This window comes from Brachycentrus maculatus, unplaced genomic scaffold (genome assembly GCF_059751285.1).
Source record: "Brachycentrus maculatus isolate JH-2025_06_01 unplaced genomic scaffold, ASM5975128v1 h1tg000002l, whole genome shotgun sequence".
Taxonomy (NCBI): domain Eukaryota; kingdom Metazoa; phylum Arthropoda; class Insecta; order Trichoptera; family Brachycentridae; genus Brachycentrus; species Brachycentrus maculatus.
The window spans coordinates 279,101-302,848 of record NW_028280757.1 but is presented as its reverse complement, the minus strand read 5'-3'; the positions used below and the strand labels follow the sequence as shown (position 1 = coordinate 302,848).

At 30.1% G+C, this 23,748-nt stretch overlaps 1 protein-coding gene across 2 annotated transcripts in view; it reads left to right on the top strand.

Moving 5' to 3' along the window:
* The first annotated feature begins 3,882 nt into the window (after window positions 1-3,882).
* The window catches only part of LOC148314035 (unconventional myosin-Va-like), a 192,246-nt gene continuing 172,380 nt past the window's right edge, over window positions 3,883-23,748 (top strand). For both annotated transcript variants that reach the window (XM_088278334.1, XM_088278265.1), the window contains exon 1: window positions 3,883-4,306. The gene's annotated coding sequence lies outside the window, so the exon portion shown is untranslated. The remainder of the gene's footprint in view (window positions 4,307-23,748) is intronic.

Genomic DNA, 23,748 nt, shown 5'->3' with positions numbered 1-23,748 from the left:
ATCAGGATACATGAAATGCTCAATGGCATTCTTCGGTTCATGAGATTATAACTATTAAATTCCCGATTTCTGAGTTACTCAGAAGAAGGCACTAAAGTAATTGGTTGTCCAAAATAATGGAAACTTTTAATGCAGTACAATTCCTATTTTTCTGCTTATTATTTTAGAAGTAAAAGAAATTATTGTTTTCTAATACAATACGTTTTAATTTATTATTACTAAGCATAGGCATAGGCGGGATCAGACCCCCAGGAAGACCACCTAAACGATGGAAGGATAGCTGGTCTTCCACCTCTCAGGAGCGACTCGAGAATGACAGGACCTAGTCCTAAAAGAAGAAGAAGAAGAAGATTACTAAGCAAAGTTTTTAGTGTTGTGTGTAGTGTGTAATTAGGCGTATTAATATTATTCATTTTGTCCAAAACATGCCAACTTTCATATAATGTTAAAGGCGGGATGTTTGATGGCCCGCAACATGATTTTCTTCAAACTCAGGTAAAATTTAACGCATCGATTTTTTTTCCTCAAAACACCGTTTTTGTATTAAAAAAACCAGTTTTTCTTCTAAATCAATATACGGTTTTGAAAAGGAAAGAGTTATTGAAAGGTAAGAAGTTAAAATATTTTTCAATACATTAAAAAATATCATTCTAATATTCATTCTAAAACAATTTTTTTGCATAGATACACGCCTGGCTTCTCGCGCAGCTGGTCGCTTCCTGAATTTTGTGTTTACGAGTTCCCCCTTAATACCATCACTGTCTTAATTTTTTAGGAGTTTTTCTGTGTTACTATGCCTATTTTTTGTCAAAGTACCCAAAATTGAGTGATACATAAGTACTATGCCTTATATTGAATATATACATTTCGTATCGCAGCACTTCTTTTAATATCAACCCGCAAGAAAAGAAATTTAATAACAAAACCAGTTACAATATATATATATATATATATATATATATATATATATATATATATATATATATATATATATATATATATATATATATATATATATATATATATATATATATATATATATATATATATATATATATATATATATATATATATATATATATATATATATATATATATATATATATATATATATATATATATATATATATATATATATTATATATATATATATATATATACCATATATTTGTGTATACCTATATCTAAAAAATAACAATTTTGTTATAATAATTATGGTTTATTCATACATATTATGTCAGATGATTGTATATACCTTTGCAATATTCTGATCGAACGGTTTCATGTTTCATTTCCATTTTTTACCCACCTTGTTCAATATCCACAATACCAAACCATATATAATGATTCAGGTACATATAGCAATACGCCGACTTACGACAGAATAACATTCCTTAGCTTTGGTCGTAAGTCGAATTGGTGGTATGTGAAATTCCGTAAATTTTTACGATTTTTATTTATTTTATGTTATGTTTAAAAAACAAAATAATGATACCAATATACTTATGTACATATATTTTTTTCATCATACGTCGATACCTATATGAATAAACTTATCTAAACAAAGATGAAGAAGAATATGGAGGTATGGGTATTTACAGACCTTACGACCTGTCATTGGCTGGTCTAAGTGATAATTTTATATACTATTTTACCCATGATTGATAACCGCATTACTCAAATTTTTGGAACTCGTGCAAATATCATATTCTCACGTCTCTTCATATTTAAGTTTGCGACAGCATCTATGGTGGATTTGAGAAGGTTTTTATTTAGCAAAGACCGTTTTATTTAAATTTATGCAAGAGCTCTACCGATTTATTTCACATACTGGGAGACACCGGAAAACGTGTTTTTTTCTAACTTGTAATTTGACCAGTTACTTTAATCACATCATTTTTGGTGTGTAGATTTGTGAACAAGTATTTAGACACACTCAATATGTTGTGAAACTTATACATATTATTTTTAAGGGTTACTCAATAAAAAAAAAACTAATTATTGATGTTTATCGATTTTACTGCGAATTTAGTGATACTGAATTTTTTTTTCGATGTTCTAAGTCAAAAGATCGCAAGTCGAGGATTCGTGTGCCTTTATTGTATAAAACATTATTTGTACGTAACACGGTAAGACGCAAGCAAAAAACACAACCCGCGCTGAAACTTCAAATGTAGGTCTTCATGCGTCGTTGACCGGTATATAAAATGTGAGAATAATAATAATAATAATATAAAAATAATATAGTGTATATGTAGGTAGGTACTGGCCATTTTCTTTTGTCTCATATCGATGTACGATATAGGAGACATCTTGCGCTCTGTGTGCAATGTAGTAGGTACCTCATATGAGTAGTCCACTTGCAAACCACGTCATATTAAAAAAAAATAAATTAGCTAAAAAGTTTTTTAGCTAATGGCGTATGAGATTTAAAATATTAACGTCTTTCTTTGATATTGTCTGTCGAAATTCGTTAAATTAGGAATAAAATGGAATATAAAAATCAATACTCACTATGCCGATCGACAGTTCACTTTCAAAAATCTCTTTGTTACTGTAAACTTGCTATATTGCTTAGTGTCTCATGCAAAGTTGTGTAAATTGTGGATATCGAGAGAGAAAAACGTACTAAAGTTACCTGAATCTTGGCACTTTAAATTTAATGCCTCTAAAAGATCTAAAAGGTGTGTTGAGATGGTTTGGACATGTAGAGCGAATGATTTTCAGATTTTTCAGAATGATCAGCGATTTCTCAGAAGAATATGTCACATAACGATGTATGATACATAGATGTTCGAATATTGAAATAAGGAAGAAATGCAAAGCTGAGATAAGCATTATCGATAAAATTAAGAAAGGTGTGTTGAGATGATTTGGATTAGTAGAACGAATGAGTGAGAAAGAACGGCAAAACAAATTTATAAGGCGAATGTAATTGGAAAAAGGAGCAGAGGAAGACCGAGAAAAACATGGCACAATCAGTTATGCCAAAAACTTGAAAGTGGTCACGTTAGGAGTCGTAATAATCGGCGGGTATGTATGAAGAGATGCATGAACGTGGAAGAGGCGAAGAATGTTTGCAAAGACAGAATGGTGTGGCGTTCTATTCTCTCTGCCTACCCCTGCGGGGAAGCGGCGTGATGGTTAGTTAGTTTTAAAAAATCCTTTTTTTCAAGAAGAACAAAATGAAAATTCTGTTCATGAAACTGGGAGTGAAGGGACTTTAATGCATGAAAATATGGACATAAGAGTAAAATAATATATTCAAATTATAATTTCTTAAGAGTATGTAGATATAATAGAAATATGAATATGAAACTGTTTTAAAACTGCCTATACAGTTCGGCTGTCCAAATTCAAAACACAGTAAGGGACATTTTTTTTGAAGTATGTTTTTTTTGCATTATTGGACGTAGTAGATTCTACTTACTCCAAAAGCGCAAAAAAAAGTACTACAAAAAAATGTCCCTTACTGTGTTTTAAGTTTGGACAGCCGAGTTGTAATTGAATGGAAGTCGCAAAGCTTTCTATGTTTAAAGTAGGTACTACTGCAAAACTGTCTATGTTTAATTTAAAATGCAAATTCAATAATTATTGATAAACATTGATTTAATTTATTAACATAAATGACATGATCCTAGACTTATGTAATACGTAAACGAATGCGCTTCTTATCTTAACTACGAGAATAAACATTTTTATCAGTTTGTCATTATGACAATTTTTTTACATAACGTGATTTGCAAGTGGACTACTCAAATATAGGGACACAGTCAATATGACAGTTGGATGCACTCGGATCTCGCAATATAGCGGCAAAAGTAACCGAGATACTAATACTGCCGACTACCTATTAATTCCATTCCACGTGCGTCTGTCTCGCAGGGCAGACGTGTGCGCGAGCGATAAAACTCGACCCCACACGTTTTACGCGATCTAATATTTACAAAAATAAATCATTGTGTAATACTTGTGTTCTGAAAATAATTGACAGTAAAAATACGTTTGAAAATGTACTTTGAAACACGTGGCACAATGTATTTTAAGAAATTGTGGTATTTAACAAGTAAAACTTAAATTTAAAAAGTGAAAATACGACTGAAATTTCATGAAATGAAAACGTTGTTATTTGTTCTTTTTAAAAATAATTTTGTCGAATTCTGTGTTTAAAAACACATAAGTGAAAACAAAAAGAAACAGTAAAAAGTGATTTGTTTTGTGGTGTTAAGAGTTTGAAGGATATTGTACCATCAGGATATTTTGAGGAGACCTACAACCATCTTGATATAAGGGAAAAACAATCAAGGTAATTTTTGTTTTTCCTTACAATTCTCAATATGTTTTTTTTTTCAAATTACGCGATTAACAAACTGATATTCAACGTTTAATGTTTTATAATTGAAAGAGCTAAGAAATGTTTCCAAATAAATTATAATATTATGTAGTAGAGTGGTCAAAATCAACGAATCAGCGATTTCAACAAAAACTTTTATGATAAAGATATTATCTTGATCATAAAGGTGACAAACATTTAAATTTGTACATGTAAGTGTGTAAATATATTACATTGAATTTTTTAGTCCACCTTCATATTCCCTATGATTAGCGCATTTAGCTACCATGCTGGAGGTCCCAGGCTCAATTCCAGACCAAGGGCTTTCAAAAATAAATATGTGTTTTTTTTTCACTCTCATATTTATTTAATATTACTCTGGACTGGTACCTGAAGCGCAGGACTGATTGTCTTGCCTTCATATAATTAACGATCTTCTTAACATTGCATCAATATGATGCAATGTCATATGCAATATTGGATGCAGATAATAGTCGATGGCGTTGAAAACTAGAAACTAAACATTTAAAGTTTATTAAATTATTTATTTATTTTAGTATTTTTTTAAAGAGTATGCTGTTTGTTGAATAAAACACAAATTAATTTTAAAATAAAAATTAAATTATTTATACACATTGAAAAGTGGTTTCATTGCATTTAAAACAAATGACATAATTGGTAATTTTATGTCACGTAAGATTTATATGTCCGCCTCCGTAGTGTAATGGTCAGCATGCTCGCCTACCGTTCTGGAGGTCCCGGGTTCGATTCCCAGGGGGGTTTAATAAATATAAATGATTTTTTCACTCTAATATTTATTCAATATTACACTGGACTGGTACCTGAAGTGGAGGGCTGATCACCTTTCCTTCATGTGTAATCGATCGAGATAACACTGCGTTTATATGAAGCAGTGCCCTATGCACCATTGGGGTGCGGTAAGGGATTATTATTATAAGATTGAAAGAATATTTAATAATTTGATTTTCCCTATAAATTGAAATTTGCGCATACAAAAATATTTGACACTAAATGTCACATATGTAGGTTGTATCGAGTCCATACCTACAAAAAATATATATAGGTAGGAAGTAGATACAACCTAGAAATGTGACATTTACAATAGTATCAAATCTAGACAAATCCATTTACATATTTTATTTTTGAGGTTATCATGAACGACGTTTATATTTCTTAATATATTGCAATTTTATTCTAAATTTATTTTGCAAACTTTGTTTTTATATTAGCACTGTAAAAATTACTCCATTTCCATCTACTAGGAAATTTAAAATAATGATTTCACAAGTGTGACCCAAACATACGGCTAACACAGATGCAAACTTGCATTAAGAATGTGAAACTTACTTCTTATCGTACATATGTGTAATAATATCTTCCCTTGAATCAATATAGATATACGATGCAAATACCTGAGTATGCATTTTTCAGGCCAGCTCTGAAATCATTAGGAATTAACAATATGCAACATTTTTTTAATCCAGATATTTTTATCAGAATTTGTCATTTAGAATTCTAATTCACCTAATAAATATCTAATTATAACCAAATTGTTATAATCTTGATGTGCCTTTATGAAAAATATAACGGCAAAATTTTAAATATAATAACGGTTTTCGTTTTCAAGATTTTTTTTGGTCTAAAAAATTACGGTTATATTTCACAAAATCACATTATTTTATTATTATTTCTAACTTATTTCTATTATTTCTATATACTTTGTATTTGTGAATTTTGTATTAATAATTTGTATTATTTGTACTAATTAATTTTTTTACTAAAATATTAATAATGTTAGTATATAACCACTCACCGAGATTTTTATGTCTACCGATTTCGAGACGTACCCGTCTCTTCGTCAGGACAATCACTACCACAGCATGCAAACAATGCTGTTGTAGTGATTGTCCTGACGAAGAGACGGGTCTCGAAACCTGTAGACATAAAAATTTCGGTGAGTGGTTATATACTAATATTATTAACATTTTTGTAAAAAAAAAAATATACGTAAAAATGACTAACCACAAAGTAAATGCTTTAAATATTAATAATATTGAGAGTATGTATCATTTGTATTTTGTCTAAATGACGAATTCTAAATAAAATACAAATGATACAAATTAATAATACAAAATTCACAAATATAAATTTCTACAAAGTTACATGTTATATAGATATCTTGTGGTGTAATCTGAAATTTATTAAAAAAATAAAAACGTGATTTTGTGAAATATGTATAACCGTAACTTTTTAGACCAAAAAAATCATGATAACGAATACCGTTATATTTTAATTTTAGCCGTTATTTTTTAAATAAAGGTATTTCAAGATTATAACAATTAAGTTATAATTAGATATTAGTTGTATTCGACTTCTAAATGACTTTGCGATAGTCATTCATCACTCTTGTAAAATGATTTTTGATAACGATTAATCCTTTTACGCAATCTAGTCGTGAATATAGATTTATCTGAATGGACCTTTTCAAAATTAATCTTTGGTATATGAAATAGAAAAATAATTAATATCTCGTCTCTTCATCGACGAATAAAACCATAATCCTATTCAACTTTCGTTTAGGCCCAGTATTCGTTAAGTCGCAACTTTATTTTCTCTAAATCCAGGTAACATTTTAATTAGTTGATTTTTTTCTTAAAAAACGTTTTTGTGTTGAAAAAAAGACTTATTGAAAGGCAAAGAGTTAAAAAATCTGTTTTTAATATACGTATATTCTAAAGAATAAAAAAATATCCAATATACATTCTTTAAAATAATCGTCCGTTAACAGACATACGACCTCTCCGGTGGTCCCCTTAAGCAATGAAAATAATATTGAAATATATTTTTACCTTTTGAACGATAGTAATAATGTACTGACATCTCAAAATAGATGAAGAAGAATATGGAAGACTGGATATTTACAGGGCATATGACCTGTCATAAACTGGTTAAGTGATCACTTTACACAAGCGCAACATTCACCATTTTATCCACGATTGACAACCACGCTTCTCAAATTTTCGGAACTCCTAGATAAATTGATCAATTTTATAACATTGATCGAACTCATATGTGCACACTGTAAACGATGAATATAATTCCCTATGTACCAAACATAGATATCTTGCAAAAGTTTTCGATAGTTAATTTCTATAGTTATAGCGAGTCTTGTATATTAACATATTGCAGGACAGTAAAACCTCGATATAATGGATCTTAATATAACGAATTTCGCATATAACGGATAAAAAATCTGGTCAAATGTAAAAAATGAAACCGTCCTTTTTGAAATATGAATACATGCTTAAATTCAAGTGTCGTCGCATGTAAACATTTTTTTTTTAAATTTTGTAGAGTTGATTATTTAAAAAAAATCTAACTTTAAAAGTTCGAACGAAGCTTGATTACTTTTTGAAAGCAGAATTATCGAAAGCAAGCGCGTCGATATCAAACAGCAACGTCACTTCACGACGAGTGTCCGAAGACAATAAATACAATTTTGATTGTGTTTTGTATTGTTTATTTATATCTAAATAGAATATTTATTATTTTTTCTTTATTAACGGTCTTAGCCAATTTGTACATAATATATTGCATGTATACTTTATGAAAATAATATAAAAATATACTACGTATACTCGTCTGCCTCCGTAGTGTAATGGTCAGCACACTCGGCCACCGTTCTGGAGGTCCCGGGTTCGATTCCCAGGGGGGTCAAATAAATATAAGTGATTTTTTAACTCTAATATTCATAACATATTACCCTGGACTGGTACCTGAAGCGAAGGGCTGATCACCTTTCCTTCATGTGTTAACGATCAAGATAACACTGCGTTTATATGATGCAGTGCCCTATGCACCATCGGGGTGCGGATAAGGGTTTGAAATACTTTATGATAAAATAATATGTTTTCTCTTTTTAAGAATATGATTGGTTCGAAAAGAATTTATCTGAACAAGGATGATAATATAAGAAAACAAGGAATTATGCATTAGCCGGAAATATTGTAATTATTATTGCTTTATAGTTAGGAAGTGACATATTCCAGATATCGATATGGTCCGCGAAATCATTGCAGCGGTTTTGCATTTGGTGTATAGGAGTATTGAATCCAGACACTATCCGGCTGTTATTACAATAAAATATATGATGAATATCTCGTGTTTCTGGTTGGGACGTAAATATTTATCATTTGCAAAAACAAGGGACAGTCTACAATTTTATTTAAAACTTTCTATAAATTAATCAGATTTTCAAAATAAGTTTTTTTGATTTGTTTTAAACCTGTTTTATGTAGTGGGCTTTCGGCTTTAACGGACGCCCCATCCCCCATATTGGTCCGTTATATCGAGGTTTTACTGTATTTTAATTAACGAGAATTGAATATACAAGTTGATAACATCTGTTAACCTTTGACCATCGCGGCAGGAGACGTCTCATAACACTAATTAGCTAGCATTAAATAAACAGGACGATATCATCAACGGAACATTACTAGTTACACCGTTAATGTGTTGTAAATCATTATTCATTATCGATCTCAGCGATCGAAATCAATTTGTTCGGAAGCTTTCAATAACAGGGTTGCCCAAATTTGGATTTTTATTATTATAATTATTTATAAACGTATTTATTATTAAAACAAATTATTTTCATGGCTACCACTTATATGAATGTGTCTAAAATGATCGTAATACGTAACTGGGTGTTTATGGCAAAGAATATTATTTATATTTAATATAAAAATAAAATATAGATTAAAAATGTTCTCTTTTTTGTTAGTATTTAAAGCATTTACTTTGTGGTTAGTCATTTTTATTTAATTGTTTTTTTAAAACTTTTAAAAAGTATGAAACTTAATTTATTAATTCTAGATTTAAGAAACGTATAAACTAAGTTTATATTTTTGCTTATTGATGAGAACATCTGTCGTTCTCGAAACTGGTCATGTTTATATAATTTATATTTGAAGCACTAACTTTGTGATTTTCCATTTTAATTAAAGTCATGTTTACATTAACAAGCTCAATAAGAAGTCTTGTTCAAGTGTTTTATTATTATTATTTCATTTAAATTTGAATTTTTATTCATATACAATAGATAACTGTGTAATCTGCAAAGATAGCGTAATATAAATGAAGAAGAATATGAATGTTTATGAGTATGGACAGGACTGTCATAGGCTGGATGAAGACTTATCACTTTTTTAGTAATTTTTACAATAACAAACCATTTTTTTTTCTTTTCTCATACAAGTGTTTTTTTATTAATAATTAAACGGTGTAATGTTGCGAGTTTTCTTTCAATTACAAAAACGTCGTGTGGTGTTAATTGATATTTTAAAATACATTATTAACAGTAGAATCGTTATTGACAAGTTGTCGTCACCCTGTTTGGGGCTGGAACCGGTGGCGGTAGCACATTCGATGCCATAGAGCTTGTGGAACCGGTAATGATCTAAAAAAACTTGAGCGATATGGAACCTTCAACATGTATTTTTACATCTTACATTGTTTCCTCCCGTCTGCCTGTATTACGACTTCACAATTCGGCAGGTACATCATGAACCGTTATTAAAATAATAAAACAATATCATATATCATTGATTTGGGAACGAATTAAATAACGACTTCTTCGAAAGAAGTTGTTACTTGATTCGGATTTTTATTCGATTATTTGAAGCTAATCACGCCAATCATTGCACAGATTTGATTGTGTGTTGGGTATTTTTAGATCCTGGTATTTTTGACAATGTGGTCACTATATCAAAAACTTGTATTTCAAACACTTTAGCTTGAAGAAATAAAGGGAATATGTCAGGTATTTCAAAAACTTGAGCTATAAAAAATAATACAAACCGAGAAAAAAGTAACTACAATAGTATCCGAATCGACTAATTCAAAAAGTAACGTTGAAAAAATAACAGCTTCCCAAATAATTTGTATTAAAATATTAGTGTTATTTTTTCAAGAGAAGGTAGGTACTAAAAACAACAAAGAAATGTGTTAATTATTAAGCCCAGATTTGAAAAGAATACTTAAATATTTTAAGCAGTCGGGAGAACGATTTCATTAATTGATTCGGCAGTCACTTTGTGACATATCTATCCATGTTTCATTTAAGTTTTATTTGGTAAATATCACTTTTTCTTAAAGTCTAACGTGACACGCGTTTCGGTGCATTCAGCATCATTTTCAAACACTGTGCTTGAAAATGATTCGGAATGCATTGAAACATGTATCACTTTGGATTTTAAGAAATATTGGTATTTAACAAGTAAAATTTTAATTCAAAATAGGTAAATTGTGTTAGAATAGTTATTTAAAGCTATGACACAAAATCAAGTTTGTTTTCATAAGACAATTTAAAAAGTTTGTTATGCACATAGGTCTATTCTTAAGTCATAAAAACAAACTGATTCTGTAGGGACTTAGAGGTTTCTTCAACAGGAATGTTCAATTATGCCTTACTCGGTATGAACGTCTGGAGGCAGGGAATGTAAAAATAAGTAGGAATTGTCATTAATCAAACCTGTCGTTTTTTACTCGCTGCGTTTTAATTGACTTAAATTCATTATGTTGAATTAGCGTAGAACCTGGTGAAACCTATACATCAGTGGTTCTCAAAATGTGCTCCGCGTAACCCTGAAGGTCCGCAAGATCTCTGCTAGGGCTTCGTTGCCACAAGTAGCATAATAAATCTACATAATTCTATGATTAAAAACTGCAGATAAAGCTATTCACCTTGTATGAATTAGTGTTTATTGTATTATTTCAAAACAAAAAAAATACTTCATCATATACATAGTTTAAAGTAGGTAACAATAATGTGCCCTCACTGAGTTTTCCCGTGGCGAGGACACATTTAACATTATTTATTTATAAAATTATAATGAAACAAAATTGTTTATGACATGCAATCATATACGACATAGCAGAATGATGCGATCTACTTCAGATCTTCTCACTTCCATTATCCATTTTTGAATGAATATTTTTATTTCATTTATATTTTTAGTGACTTTGTGGATAATGGAACTAGGTTGTTCAAATTTGTTGCATAATAGTCAAAGTCTATTAGTAGTATGTGTTAAAAAAAACTTGTAGGTCTGTGTTTTGAATCTTGTAGTTCTTTGTACGTTACCATAGCATGTGTTAATTACTTTTGTTTACTGTTATATAAGTCAGTAGGGATGTAACTATTTCTTTATGATTTTAATTAAATGTTTATATTTAAATAATGAACATAAAGCTAAGTTTTTGCTTGTTTTAGGGCTCCGTAAAATATTTTATGTTTTAAAAGGGTTTCGCCATCGAAAAGTTAGACCAATTCCGTGTCACCACAGATATAGACTCAGAGGAAGACCAAAAAAAACTTGGCGTGTTCAGTACTCGAAATAATCGGTGGGTATGTAAAAGGAGATGCAAGAAAGGCGAAGAATGTATGCAAAACCGAGTGGTCTGGCGTTCCATTGTCTCTGCCTACCCCTGCGGCGAAGCGGCGTGATGGTTAGTAAGACAGTTACTTAATATGAAATATAATATCACAATGCAGTCTTGAGAACATAAAACGTAATTAAATAATCACATTATTGAGCACTATAATACTAAACAGATCTTAGATAATAAATCCATTCTAGTTGTAAGTTTTATTGGTACGTGTATCTAATAACCAACTTCTATCCGTGAATGTTTTACAATACCCGTCTTTTATACAATCTCAGTTTTACTACCAATTTTATTCAATATAAAACCAAATTATCGGCCATTTTTATATGGGATAACAATGCTTATTTGTAAGCACGTTGAACTCTTGTGTATTGAGATGGAAAAATATATTTTCCTTAATGAAAAAAATTAAACCTCGTTCCGACCAATCTTTACAGAAATATACTAAAACTATTTTTATTATTTTAATTAATTGATTCGGCAGTCACTTTGTGGTAAAATCTATCCATTTTGAATTAAAGTTTTACTCAGTAAATACCACTATTTCTTAAAATCTACTGTGACACGTGTTTCGATGCAATTTTTTTTCATCTGATGACCAGAACATCTGCAGTTTTCTAAACTGGTTGTTTTTACATTAATAAACTTAAAAACTGGTCTTATACAAGTGTTTTGTTATTACATTGATATTTGAACAAAAAATACAAAATATATGAATAAATCAATTAATAAACTCAAAAAGTGGTCATATACAAGTGTTTTGTTATAATTCTTAAGCATTTTTATTTACAAACTATATTTAAATGTCTACTTTAACAAGAAAATTAAGAACACTAAGAGCGCTTGTGCACTACATGGAATTTTACCGTCCGGCAGTCCGGTTTTTTAGCGACTACGGCAGTTTAGCGAGATCGAATTTACGCGCACCGTGATTCCGCACCGATAAAGCGCACTGATCCGAAGAAAGACGGCCAAAAGCACAAGCCAATCCAAGCCAATCATCCGTTTTTCATGCTAACGGACTGCCGGACAGTAAAATTCCGTGTAGTGCACAAGCGCCCTAACGCTAAAAGTGGCTATAGAAATTCCTCGTTCTATCTCTAATTTCACTGTTATTATCCATATTAACATGTGCAGACTATAATTCCGCTGTTACGAGTGTTTGCTATCATGATGTAATAAATTGAGGCGTGTTCCTTTTAAATAATTAGCAAGCGCTGGTCAGGACTAAGGAGTTAGGGATGTATCGTGACGTCCTAAGGGGTCGAAAATTATTATTTGAGAGTTCGCGGAACGTCGCCTATTGTTGGTTTTACACAAAATCACTAAAAGTGAAAGCAAGTCTTCAAAAGGGTGAACTCATTCAATTATATAATTTAAATGTTACTTTGTTTTAAAATCATTATAAATATTTTATTATAACTAGTTATAATGTCTACCGGTTTCGAAGCTAACAGCTTTTCTATCAAGACTGGTTAATACTAAAACACTATCTACTTAACAAAATTCAAAATATTTTGACGGTTAGGCAAAGAAGCTTTTTATTGAGTCTTTTCATCTCACCAATGTGAGATGAAAAGACTCAATAAAAATAGATGTCTCTAGTGAAGTTCTAGTGATTCAAGAACAATGTTTCGAAGTTGGATCATATACATAGAACTTCCAAGAATTTGAGTAGTGTGGTTGTCAATAATGGGTAGAATTGGTGAATGTTACACCTGTGTAAAGTGATCACTTAAACCAGCCTATGACGGTCGTCAGCCTCGTATATGCCCAGACTTCCATATTCTTCTTTGATGAGATGTCAAAAAATAATGTGAGAAATAACTCCCATAATTGGAGATAATCCAGATTTGTGAACAAGTATTTGGACATACTCAAAATGTTGTGAGAGTATATATTTATGTTAGCAGTTTTAATCTAATTTTATGGCTGATAATATCTGTTGTATTCTTGCCAGTGCCATTTACTATAACCTAAAATATAATGTATCCCAACACTCAGGCCATGCCTTTGTGGGATCTTTTTTTGTACTTGTACATATCCATATTATATTGTGAAATAAAAAATAATTTAATGTAAAGGTAGAAATATATATATATATATATATATATATATATATATATATATATATATATATATATATATATATATATATATATATATATATATATATATATATATATATGATCCAATTTTGAAACATTGTTCTTGAATCACTAGAACTTCACTAGAGACATCTATTGTTGAGATGAAATGAAGCTTTTTATTGAGCAGAAACTCTTTTATTAGTATGTGAGGTCCGAATCCTGGATTATAAAATCACACACGAGAAACGCCAGAAAGTATCATTTTCATTTTTATTATTTTTGTTTATAATTTGACCAGTTCCTTTATTTACAACATTTTGAGTGTGTGTTTTTGAATATGAAAAATAATTATTATAATTGGAGATATATATGGGTTATAAGAAAAAATCTTTATATTTATATTTTAAATAAAACCTTTTAGGAAGGTGTCTGTGTATTGTTAGTGCAGTGTATCCCGAGTTGTGTGTTGTGTTGATAGGATTCTCGTGAGATATGGCTCGGAGCACTTTAGAGTGCACGCTCCGTGGCCGGCCGCGCAGCCTTCTCTGAAGATGGTATCCAAGCTCCGTAGATTGCAGAAGCGACCTTAAATTATAAAGCTTTTTGCAAAAGAAAAATGCACTTTGCTCTCCATATTCGAACCCTCTCTCTTTGGACTTGTCTATGTTGTGATAAAAGTGTCATCTGGAAGAAATTGGGTTTTCTGCATTTAAAGAAAAATTGACTTGTCTTTGTTTTGAGATGGAAACAGATGGAGATAGAACGAATGAGTGAAGAAAGAACGGTAAAATAAATTTATGAGGCGAATGTAAGTGGAAAAAGGAGCAGAGGAAGACCGAGAAAAACATGGCACGATCAGGTATGCCAAATACTTGAAAGTGGTCAGGTTAGGAGTCGTAACAATCGGCGGGTATGTATGAGGAGATGCATGAACGTGGAAGAGGCGAAGAATGTTTGCAAAGACAGGGTGGTGTGGCGTTCTATTCTTTCTGCCTACCCCTGCGGGGAAGCGGCGTGATGGTTAGTTAGTTAGTTAGTTAATAAAATGCAAAACAAAAATAGTTAATAAAATGTACCTAAAATAAAATTATTATAAGAAAAATTACGCGTACATCATTGACACGCAAGAATATAACCGTACATACATTATACATGATACATATCGTAGTCGTATAGGAGAAAGTGACCAACTACCAAAACGTAAAATGTTCAGGAGGGCCATTTAAGTCAGTTTTGCTTGGCAAGAAAATAAACATCAATGCAGTTATTTTTAACAGGTCATCATATTATACTTCCAAGTTTAAAATCCTTTGGGATTTTTTCAGGGCAATATTAAGCTAGTAAGATATCAAATAGTCAATGATCACGTTTTTGTAAAACAATGCACTTGGTCACTTTCTCCTGTATGACTACGATATGTACATATGCATTCCGAGTACGAAAAACAATTCCGATTATTAATAAATTCGACATTCTATTCGTAATAATATATATTCTTGTCTGGAAGTGTATTTTTACTGCCTGTATTTTAAAATGTATATTTTAAGTTTATTTAATGACGTGTACTGAACGACAGTAATATTGTTACGCAAAGCTTTTATTTCGTTCTGCGGTTATTTCTTCGGAAACACAAAATATTATATTACATTTTAATATCTTTGCCGATGCCAATATACTTATATTTTAAAATGTTTTTACAAGAAAAGTTTACATACATCAAATACAAATATGTTGTATTCTTTAATATAATTATTATTTTATTTATTTATTGCTTTTTACGATACATAATTATATTTTTTGAAGAACACCTCACTAAGCAGAACCCGTGACGAGACGTTCATTATATAACATTATTTAAAATATACATGTAATTATATATAAGAAAACAAAAATAACGTAATATAAACACTAATTACATTAATAAGCACAGTTGAGCATTGTTACTAATTGACAAGTTCACAGTACATACATCGCTCACTCCTTTCAAGAACGTCATAAATAAAAAATTGTCAATTTTCAGTTGTGCATGTTTTCAAAATGTCCAGAAAAAGTACTATATCCCAGCAAAAGCGGCATATTTTTAACATAATATTTACCCGCTACAGGGCAGAAAGTGTTGTTTTTGCATTTTGAGGAAAAGGTATTGTTTAATTATTTTTTTAAATATACTAAATATTTTTCAAATGGAGAAAAAACCATCAGGTTTTACCTAAAAAGATCTGTTGTCCAGTAAAAAGTTCAATAAGTGGCTGGATATTTATTTTTAACATATTGTATTACATTTTTAACCTTAAAAACGTTCTCCTGAAAAATCAAGTTTTTTGATTTATGACGTTCTTGAAAGGAGTGAGCGACATATCAATAAAGAAACATTACTATTTAAATAAAAATTAAACACTTGAATAATCCACTTAATTGAATTTTATTTTTATTTACGACTAGTTTCGAAAACGACAATTGTTAATTAAATTAATTTATGTTTTAATATGTACCAGAAGATGAAAACAATTGTAGTTTTTGAAACGAGTCGTAAATAAAAATAAAATTCAATTGAGTGGATTATTCAAGTATTTAATTTTTATTTGAATAATCATGTCATTCCACAAAGTTAATGCCGAAACAATAAAAAATATAAGAAACATTACAATAATAATAAAGTTGTCATTAATTGATTCTATCCATTTTTATTAAAGTTTTATTAGATTAATACCACTGCTATTTACTTGGTAAATACCAATGGTATTAATATTATTTGCTTCTTAAATATCAATTTTAATAGTGGTATTTACCATGTAAAACTTTAATGAATAAAAAAAACGATAATTTGTTGGCTGACTTTATTTAGGTGAGGTGACCAACTTTAAGCAACTCCTGTGTCCCATATCAAGATAATATTCGTATCCTTTATAAAGAAAGTTACGATTAATGTGTAAAAAATCATTATTTAGTAATTGATTACCAAAAACTGAATGATTTCAATTGATAATATTTATTCAATTGAAAATTAATGTTTATATATCACCGTTGCGTTGCGTCACTCATAGATTTTTCTCGAAAAATTATGGTGGTAATAGGACGATATGCGCTTTGCAATTTGTTTTTCTATTTCCGCAACTCATCGATAATGATGTTATTAACATAACAGTGTGCTTTGTGTAGTACCGAAATAACAAGCGATTAGTTTATTCAATTCGTTTTTTCACTAAACAAACAGTTATATTATTTCAATATAATATAGCTATAACTATATCAAAACTGTACAATGTTAAAATTAAAGCAGTAAATTGAAAAATAAAACGATTAATTATGTATCAAATTGATTGGAAAAATAATATATAACTGAAAACATATAACACGTTATGGAATCTGTGTTAATTTTGATGTATACAACCGTGCTAATATAATAATATTAACCAGTTAAACACCTTCTAAAATATACTAAAATATTTGACCGCCTTCGTAGTGTAGTGGCTAGCGTGTTTGGCTAGCGTGCTGGTGGTCCCGGTTTCAATTCCCAGGGGGGTCATATAAAAAAATATATAATTCATTTTTCATTCTAATATTTATTCAATATTACCCTGGACTGGTACCTCAAAGGCAGGGTTGATTACAGCGTGTATTTAACGATCAAGATTACACTGCTACTTTACAATGCAGTGCTCTATACACCATTGGGTGCGAGCAAGGGTTAGAGAAATTATATATATATATATAATTGTGAAAAAATGTCGTGAAATAAAAAGAACTAAAAACATAACCAATAATTTATTTAGGTTATGGATTAGGTAACGTTTATCAAGTAAGGTTAGGTTCGAATTTGTTAGGTTAGATAAATTTACTCTCCTTTTTATCCGTCATTCACTTTATATAATACAATGTAAAAACTCTACTTCACATCGACCGGTTTCGGAATAACCATTCCTACATCATGTCAACTAAAGACTGAAGTAAAGTAGAGTTTTTAGATGGTATTACACAAAGTGAACGATAAATGAAAGGTTAACAATGCTTTTGAAATACAAAATATGCATGGCATTAAATACAATATAAGTTTTTTTTTTTTAATAATTTTTTTTTTAGTGTTCACAAAAATACTTTGATTTCATACTATTTCTGTGAGCTTAAGTGGCTCAATATTTAAAAATAGGTATCAAATTGTGGTAGAGTAGGTCCGAACCGAGAAACTCCGACTCAAGAGTCCGCGACTTTATCCACGGGACCAAAACCCAACACAGTTAAGATGTTCATATAATTAAGTTAGGTACCTTTTATAAACTTTATTATTATATACTCATTAAAAATACTATATTTAGTACCCACACGTACAATTAAATCCAATACTGTACCAATAATTTTTTACTCTCTGAAACATGGCCACTTCAAAAATATATATATATTTATAAATACATATATATATATATATATATATATATATATATATATATATATATATATATATATATATATATATATATATATATATATATATATATATATATATATATATATATATATATATATATATATATATATATATATATATATATATATATATATATATATATATATATATATATATATATATATATATATATATATATATATATATATATATATATATATATATATATATATATATATATATATATATATATATATATATATATATATATATATATATCTATATATATTTCGGAATGTATCGAAACACGTGTCACAATAGATTTAAGGAAGAAGTGGTATTTACCAAGTAAAAATTTAATTAAAAATGGATAGATATTACCACAAAATGACTCGCCGAGTCAATTGATGAAAAAATATCAGTCTGCCAATTACTGATAAACGTTCTATATTTGGGAATAATGCGTGCGTGAGGAATGCACATACGTCGGGCGATTATTATCTCACATCTAGCGGTAAACATGTAGCACATCTGTTATGTTTAGATTCGATCAAGCGACTTACCTAGTTACTTTTTTCAGTAATTTTCAATAGCCGGAAGTTTAAACCTGGTAAATACATTTAGATCTCATACGCGATATAACGGTGCGTCTCTGCATAGGGTGAATGGGGGAGTTATTGGCCTCTTGAGCTAAGTTGACGAATACATTTTTTGTATTTTATTTATTGACTTGGCGTTTAATTTTTAGAACTCCATTTTAATTTATGTATTAATTTTAAATCAAACACAGATTTTTTGAGTCTACTAAGTTTTATTTTATTATCAAACGAATGTTTGATAATGCCCTAACAAGGCAAAACAATTGTCACAGTATAATTTTTTATGTGTTTTTGTTAATAAAATACAACTTAGTAGACTCAAAAAATCTGTGTTTGATTTAAAATTAATGCATAAATATTTTTTGTACATGTTTTGTATATTAAAAGCATTGTTAACTCTGTGGTAAATACGCAGTCCATGAATTTGTAAAATGTAACCTACGTCAAAATAAGGCAAGTAATAAAATAACATTGGTAAATCCAAGATAAACATCACGGTTGAAATGTTATGGTCACAACTCTTAAAGAGTTTGAAGGTTATGTAATTTGATAAAATTGATTAAGCTACATATTGTGAGAACACAAAAGCCACACCATTTTGAAACTTCTACTTTTACCATAAATCTCATTACCCTTTATGTTTGAGTCGCGGGAGCTATCTGTGGTTGATTTGAAAAAGCTTTCATTCAACAGAGACCCCTTTATTTTACATGTATGCAATATCCTTGCCGGATTATTTTACAGACGCCTGAAAACATGATTTAAAATTTTTATGCAGCTTTTAATTTAGATCTCATACGTGATATAAAGGTGCGTCTCTGCATAGGGAGAATGGGGAGTTATTGGCCTCCTGAGCTAGGTTGACAAATATATTTTGTTGTATATGTTTTTTTAATTATATCAAATGCATTGTTAACTCTGTGGTATAGTAATATAACACTCTATAATAATAACTGCAAAATGTCCAGTTATTGTGACCTTCTAGGATTATTTACATTTTAGAATAATTTGATTAAAGTGCTATTTTATTTTAACTAAACAAGCTAACTAACCCGCTTCCTCGCAGTGGTAGGCAGATTTAGTCTAACGCCACATCAATCTGTCTTTGTAAACAATATTCGCCTCTTCCACGATCATGTATCTCCTCATGCATACCAATTTATTTTAATTTAAATATTTCTGAATCATAAAACAACCAGCTTTAAACTATTTTTGCGTTTAATTTGGGCGAAATATAAATGTTCAAATTATAATTGATGGGTATGCATGAGGAAGTGCATGGATGTGGAAGAGGCGAAGAATGTTTGCAAAGAGATGTGGTGTAGCGTTTTATTCTCTGCCTACCCCAGCGGGAAAGCGGCGTGATGGTTAATTAGTTATACTTATAAATTTAAAAATTAAAAAAAAAATAAAGACACTCGGTGGATATTCGCAATATATTACAAAAAAATTTCATACATTTCTTGTTGTTTTTGGGTTTTAACAGTAATTCTCATTATATTTCTGTGGTGAACGGAACAGGTGTGTGCTAACTACGTAAAGTGTTCTAACTACATTTTTGTCAATTTTGAGATATTCGGTGTGTGTTATGAACTGACCGTTATCTACAAATATAAACAAACAAAAAAAAATATATATAATAATAAATTACTCCTAGTTTTCAGGCGTTAAAGACACTATCTACATCGAATTTTCGAAATGAACTGAACTCCTAAAACGCTAACTACTTAATTTTGACAAAGCATAAAGTTTAAAAACGATTTAATACATTATTTTATCGTGGTTTTGAATGGATAATAATTGTTTGGAATTTCAGATAAAACCGTTAATTAATAAAAAAGAATACAATGATTAAAGAAAACACTTCGTTTTTTACCACTTGAGTAAACGAAGTGTTTTCTTTAATCATTGTAACATGTCTTACCACAAAGTTAATGCCGAAAGAATAAATAAAAAAGAATACCTTGAAAAAATCTTCTAAGCTCTCTCCAGTAAAGTAACATATTTGCAGATAGAGTACTTTACGTATTATTTATTATCGTACGAGTTATTTAGCATAAAAAATACCTTATGAAATCCTTAGTTCCATCAACTGGAAGGGTGCCAATAACTCGCCCGTTTACCCTATTCAGTTTGTAAACTTCTGTATCTCATATTCTTCAGGTTCTGATAGTGCAAAATCGCTTCCGTTTGATGATTAGATCTGTATTAATTAATTTCACACATTAATTGAACCGAATGGGTCGTTTTTTATGCTGCTCGCTCTTGATCCAGTTTTGATTCGGCGAGACACATGTTTTAAGCGGAATGGCGACGGAGACACGCTGTATTAACTAATTATCCACGATTTATTGCCCAGTTAGTCAAATTTACAATATTAATTTGAACGGAATTTTACAGTTACGGCTTATGAATAATGTCTTTATTATATTTCTACGATAAATTAACGAGGAAACCGGTAGAAAAATGGGTGTTTACTCAAACAATTAAGGAGAAAATAATGTAAGTTTTTTTACAACGTAAAAATGGTTTTTTATTTGCGGACGTTATTTCACTAATAAATAATAACAATGGCATATTATTTTTTGATATCTCATCAAAGATGAAGAAGAATATGGAAGTCTGGGCATTTACGGGGCTTACGACCGTCATAGGCTGGTTTGAGTGATCACTTTACACACGTGTAACATTCACCAATTCTACCCATTATGGACAACCACACCACTCAAATTCTTGGAAGTTCTATATATATGAACCAATTTAGAAACCTTGTTCATGAATCACTAGAACTTCACTAGAGACATCTATTGGTGAGATGTAAAGAAGCTTTTTATTAAGCAGAAACTCTTATATTAGTATGTGAGATCCGAATCCTGGATTATAATCACACACATGAGAAACGCCAGAAAATACCATTTTCATTTTTATTATTATAAATAAATTATCTGGTCAAATTATAAGCTTAATAATAAAAATGAAAATGGTATTTTCTGGCGTTTCTCATGTGTGTGATTATAATCCAGGATTCGGATCTCACATACTAATATAAGAGTTTCTGCTTAATAAAAAGCTTCTTTACATCTCACCAATAGATGTCTCTAGTGAAGTTCTAGTGATTCATGAACAAGGTTTCTAAATTGGTTCATATATATAGAACTTCCAAGAATTTGAGTGGTGTGGTTGTCCATAATGGGTAGAATTGGTGAATGTTACACGTGTGTAAAGTGATCACTCAAACCAGCCTATGACGGTCGTAAGCCCCGTAAATGCCCAGACTTCCATATTCTTCTTCATCTTTGATGAGATATCAAAAAATAATATGAAAATAACTCCTGTAATTGGAGATAATCCAGATTTTGTGAACAAGTATTTGGACACACTCAAAATGTTGTAAATAACAATGGCATTACTTACTTATAACTCACAAACTAACCACCACGTCGCTTCCACGCAGGGGTAGACAGAGAGAATAGAATGCTACACCACTCTTTGCAAACATTATTTTCCTGTTCCACATTATGCATCTCGTCCTAAATACCCGCAGATTATTTCATATCCTGCCCCGACCGCTTTCAAGTATTTGACAAATCTGGTCTTGCCAAGTTTTTTTCGATCTTGTTCTGCTCCTTTTTTCAACTATATTCCCCTCTTACCATTCTTGCTTCACTTTATAATAAAAGATAAATTATATATTTCAATATCGAAATACTCATTTAAGTTTTAAAAACTGTGGGTTGTTATATTACTACTACTGCTAACCCAATGGCGCATAGGGCCTACTGCATAAAATTGATGAAATTTTAATTTGATCGTTTATTCAATGAAGGCAAGATGATAGTGATGATAATACCAGTCCATGGTTAAATAAAATAAATATTTATGTGAAAACCATTTATATTTATTTCGACCCCTCTGGGAATCGAACCCGGGACTAAATGTACTAACCACTACACTATGAAGAAAGACAAAATTATCATGAAAGACCTAAATAATTTATTTTTATTTTTTATTATTATTTAATATTCTTACAAAAGTTTTTTTTTATAATTTTGATTCATTTTCTAGATATTTCTACTTTAACAATCTTAAAATGAATAACGCAGATCTCTCCAATAAAGAGAATAGCTCTTGTGCTTGGAGATTGACTTACTCGTATTATTTATTGTTTATGTTTTTTGGTTATTTTTATTAGAATTATTTATTTGTATTTTTTCTTATTTGATTAACATTTATATTTTTAAACCCTTATCCCCACCCCAATGGTGCATAGGGCACTGCATCATATAAACGCAGTGTTATCGTGATGGTTAACACATGAAGGAAAGGTGATCAGCCCTCCGCTTCCGGTACCAGTCCAAGGTAATATTGAATAAATATAAGAGTCAAAAAATCACTTATATTTATTTGACCCCCCCTGAGAATCGAACTCGGGACCTCCAGTACGGTAGCCGAGTGTGCTGACCATTACACTACGGAGGCGGACAACATGTATATAATTCATTTAATTTAGTTTTTAGCATATTAATGTCTTATTAATGTGATATTTTTTTTATATTTAAAAGAACATTTTTTTTACAAAAGGGTTTTGATTAAACCCTACTTTCTCAGGTATTGTGCATTGTTACGTTACTTATGTAAATGAAACAGGTTCCACGATTAACGAGGATGCCAAATTTCTCGGTATTTATAGGACGTATATAATTTATATTACAGGATTACTCCTGTAATCGGATACATAATGGCAACACTCTCCATTGACCACCTCACGCACAAGTATCGAGTGTCTAATGCCACAATAATGGGATTTTAAATTAATTACTTCGATTACAATAATGATATAAATTTATATTTAAT